The sequence below is a fragment of the Nomascus leucogenys genome, chromosome 14 (assembly GCF_006542625.1).
Source record: "Nomascus leucogenys isolate Asia chromosome 14, Asia_NLE_v1, whole genome shotgun sequence".
NCBI lineage: Eukaryota > Metazoa > Chordata > Mammalia > Primates > Hylobatidae > Nomascus > Nomascus leucogenys.
This window is the reverse complement of record NC_044394.1, coordinates 17,200,241-17,205,076: the sequence shown is the minus strand read 5'-3', so window position 1 is coordinate 17,205,076 and position 4,836 is coordinate 17,200,241. Positions and strand designations below refer to the sequence as shown.

Here is a 4,836-nt window from a genome sequence, read left to right as displayed (position 1 = left end):
ATGGACCAGCAGACAAACTAGTGACCATGTTAGAAATGTAGAAATTCAGGTTTCACCCCAGGCTTAAGTCAGAATTTACACTTTTTTTTTTTCCATCAAAAAGTGGGCGAAGGACATGAACAGACACTTCTCAAAAAAAGACATTTATGCAGCCAAAAAACACATGAAAAAATGCTCATTATCACTGGCCATTAGAGAAATGCAAATCAAAACCACAATGAGATACCATCTCACACCAGTTAGAATGGCCATCATTAAAAAATAGGAAACAACAGGTGCTGGAGATGATGTGGAGAAACAGGAACAATTTTACACTGTTGGTGGGACTGGAAACTAGTTCAACCATTGTGGAAGTCAGTGTGGCGATTCCTCAGGGATCTAGAACTAGAAATACCATTTGACACAGCCATCCCATTACTGGGTATATACCCAAAGGACTATAAATCATGCTGCTATAAAGACACATGCACACGTATGTTTATTGTGGCACTATTCACAACAGCAAAGACTTGGAACCAACCCAAATGTCCAAAAATGATGGACTGGATTATGAAAATGTGGCACATATACACCATGGAATACTATGCAGCCATAAAAAATGAGTTCATGTCCTTTGTAGGAACATGGATGAAACTGGAAACCATCATTCTCAGTAAACTATGGCAAGGACAAAAAACCAAACACCTCATGTTCTCACTCATAGGTGGGAATTGAACAATGAGAACTCATGGACACATCACACTCTGGGGACTGTTGTGGGGTGGGGGGAGGGGGGAGGGACAGCATTAGGAGATATACCTAATGCTAAATGACGAGTTAATGGGTGCAGCAAACCAACATGGCGCATGGATACATATGTAACAAACCTGCACATTGTGCACATGTACCCTAAAACCTGAAGTATAATACAAAAAAAAAAGAATTTACACTTTAAGTCACTTTAAGTGACTTACACTTAAGTCAGAACTTGCACTTTACAAGATTGTAGGTGATTTATATGCATATTTAAGTGTAAAAAGCATTAATCTAAAAGGTGTCATAAAGGGACACAATGATAGGAAATACAGAAGATAGGGTCAAATACATGGAGGACACAGAGACAAGGCCTAATAGATATTTGAGTCCCAGAAAGAAAATAGGATACAGACATTATTTGAAATGAACATGGCTGAGAATTTTCTAAAAGAAATGAAAGGCACCACTTTATGGCTTTAAGGAGACCCAAGAATCTTAAGATAAGTAAACAGAAATCCATACCTAGGCATATCATAATATACAGCTACAGAAAACCAAAGATAAAAAATATAATCTTAAAGGCAGCCAGAATATCAAAGGTAAGAGAAACAAGAAGTAGCAATGAGTTGACTCAAATGAGTAAGTATCTTTTCTTCACACATAGTTTGAATGGCACTTCCTGACCACTGAAAAGTAAGTTGGTATGTTATTCACATCAGAACTGGATTCAAAGTGCCTGGGTTCAAAGCCTTATCCATGATTAACTAGCTGAATAGCACTGAGTCATTTACTTAGCTTTTTATACTGCTAACAGTACCTTCCTCAAAAGCTTATATGATGATTAGATGAGGCAGTGCCAATAAAGCACTTATCATAGTGATGGACATATAAATGTTAAGTATTATAAGTATTGTTTTTGTAGCATATTTTAAACAATATTTATTTGCATTTTATAGCACAGATTTTTATAGGTCATTCTGTAAAGAGTCAAACATATTTTTTTCAATTTTCACATAATATATTATTGATAAGGGATATGAACATGTTCAATATGTTCTTGATGTACACATGAAAAGTGATTTGAAAACTAAAACTCCCCACAAAAATCCTAGTTGTAATTTAATTTATGCCACATAAAAATTGCATGGGGTATGAATTAATATGCTCATCGTGCAGGCGATAATCAAAAAAGCTTACATCACGCATACCATGTCCTGTTAGAAGTGCTATAAATGCATTATCTCATTTCACAACAACCTTATGATGTAGTTACAGCTATAATCTTCATTTTACAGGAAGAAAACTGAAGCCCAGTATGCTTAATATATTACCCAAAGAGTTAGTCCACATTGAACTGGGAGTTAATCCTTGGCTGTCTGGCTGAAAAGCTTTTGCTCTGTATCTTGGATGAATAAACTAAACCTTAGGGAGTCTTCCTAGAAGTAAGTGAAACTGGGATTTGATTTCAGTGCTTTCTGTATTCTAGGAATGTCCTTGTACACTGCTCATATAGAAGTTTATAAATGGTTGCAATGCATCTATTTAAATCTTGCAAAAAGTGTTACATAAAATCATACTAAAAATTAGCAATTCATACCCTTTAAGTGGTTATATACCTATTTCTCCTCTCCACACACATTTCTTTTGTTTCTTAGATTATGTTTTTCTTCCAAATATGAGTGAGTAGCCTCTGTAAAATTTATTTTAACAAAATCTGAAAATAGATATGAATTAGATAGGTAAGAGCCTCACAGTGAAATCTGAATATTGGAGCCATACTGCTTCTTGAGGGATGATAGAATTTCTATGTAAAACAATCTTAAAATACTGTTTTCAAAGTAGTTTTAAGATTATTTCAAAGAACCAGAGAGGAAAGATTAAAATGGCCATTGATCCAATATTTGTAACACTCTACTCTGGGTAGGCACGTAATTGTAAACTTTATAATGGTTGGAGGATTAAAAAAGAATAAGAGAGAACATGTTGGAGGTGGGCAAAAGATACAAATTTTGCTCTTCCCGCCATCTTGGCTCCTGTGGAGGCCTGCTGGGGAGAGGACTTCTAAAAGGAGCTATGTCTGGAAGGCTGTGGTCCAAGGCCATTTTTGCTGGCTATAAGCGGGGTCTCCGGAACCAAAGGGAGCACACAGCTCTTCTTAAGATTGAAGGTGTTTACGCCCGAGATGAAACAGAATTCTATTTGGGCAAGAGATGCGCTTATGTATACAAAGCAAAGAACAACACAGTGACTCCTGGCGGCAAACCAAACAAAACCAGAGTCATCTGGGGAAAGGTAACTCCGGCCCATGGAAACAGTGGCATGGTTCGTGCCAAATTCCGAAGCAATCTTCCTGCTAAGGCCATTGGACACAGAATCCGAGTGATGCTGTACCCCTCAAGGATTTAAACTAACGAAAAATCAATAAATAAACGTGGATTTGTGCTCTTGAAAAAAAAAAAGATACAAATTTTACTGAAATAAGAAGCATCTGTTACGAACTTTAGAGCAATAGCAAGAATGTAACAAAAGGACAAAAAGGAATCAAGTTGGATGTGTTTTAATGATGTGAAATGCTGCTGAAGCACTTTTCTTGTTTATGATTGCCAGCTTTCCTATTCATTAAGTAAGTTCTTATTTCTGACAGTGGATGATGTTTCATTATCCTCAAATGGCAGGGATGGCATCAAGCCTGACATGTCCTGGGCAGTGAGAAAGTTGTCTGATTCCAGAAAGCTAGTTAGGCCCTCCCAGGCAGTCATCAAACCATTAAAGAATGGGAAAAAGCAATACTTTCTGCTCTAGTTGGCGTCTATTTTGCTTATCCTGAAAGGAAAAAATGTTAGCTAAATTATAATCTGACTTGGCCTTTATTTAACATTTGTGAGGAGAAAAAATGACAATAGCTTTAGTGGTAAGCATAATTGATAGATCTGATAACTTTCTCTTTGCAGTTTTTTGTCCAAGTCATTAGTGAATAAGAGCCCTTAGGACAAAATACTGGGGTAAAAATTCAAAATGGCAATGATTCATAAAATTTGTTTCTTGTAAAAAAGCCATGGTTTCACAGAGCTCTCGTTTTACTTTCATTTATGCCTACTTAGCAATCTATTGTTGAAACATGGTTTTGAAGCCAAATACTCCTAGTATCAAGACACTTAAATATGTCCAAAGAAGAATAGCAACAACTTATCTCTAATTTATTCTTTACATGACTCGTAGGGGTCTAAATTTTGAAGGTAAAAAAGACAGGGTTAAGTAACAGTCACCCAAAGGACTTAGTTAACTTATTCACATGTACTTATCTCAATGAGCATCTATTATAAACTAGGCACACTGCCACAGACTGAGAAGAAAATGACAAATTAAACATATAACACTTAATGTAAGATAACTCACAGAAAAATAGGGAAACTATTCTCATAGCAGAAGCAAGTGGGAGCCCTGTAATTTTTTAGGTAATAGATGCTTGATGTACCATACTCTCTTCTCTTCCTCCCCAAAGGCAGTAATTTCTGCTAAGTGTTGAAGCAGAGAGAAGGAGGTTCCGAACACATAAAGGTAGACTGAAGTAAGCCATTGAGTTGAGGCATGAGATGAGGTTACAACAAAGGTATGTAGGTGCACCAACAGTCATGACAAAAGGAAGAAGCAATCAACTCTCCAAGAGGGGACTAAAAAGGTAGAAAAGACTTCATAAAGAAAGAGGTGTCTTCTGCTGGTTGCCTGAAGGATGATTAGGAAGGCATTTGCCAGGCAAGCAAGGTGACCTGGGAAGAGATTTGAAGCACAAAGCAAGAGCTTAAGGCAGGAGGAACATCTGGAGTTCAAGGCAGAATGAGCAGTTAGGTATGGCAGGAGCAGAGGAAGTCAAGGGGAATAGTGGCAGAAGGTTAGAGAAATCACATAGGGAACTCCAAAGACCTGTCTGGTTTTGAACAATAGATAGTGGATATATGTTCATTTTTAAATGGGTGTTTGAGAGGCAACTACGGTCAAGGTAGGTGTAGTATGTTAAAAGCTATTATGTTTTGTATTTTAGAAAGAGAAAGATTATTTTCATGCATCGTCTCAAACACGATTCTGTCCTTCACATTTTCCCGC

At 37.0% G+C, this 4,836-nt stretch overlaps 1 pseudogene across 1 annotated transcript; it reads left to right on the top strand.

Moving 5' to 3' along the window:
- The first annotated feature begins 2,750 nt into the window (after positions 1 to 2,750).
- On the top strand, positions 2,751 to 3,194 carry LOC100584813 (annotated as a pseudogene). Its single transcript, XR_004033347.1, has one exon. The product of XR_004033347.1 is annotated as a 60S ribosomal protein L35a pseudogene (transcript).
- The last annotated feature ends 1,642 nt before the right edge of the window (positions 3,195 to 4,836 follow it).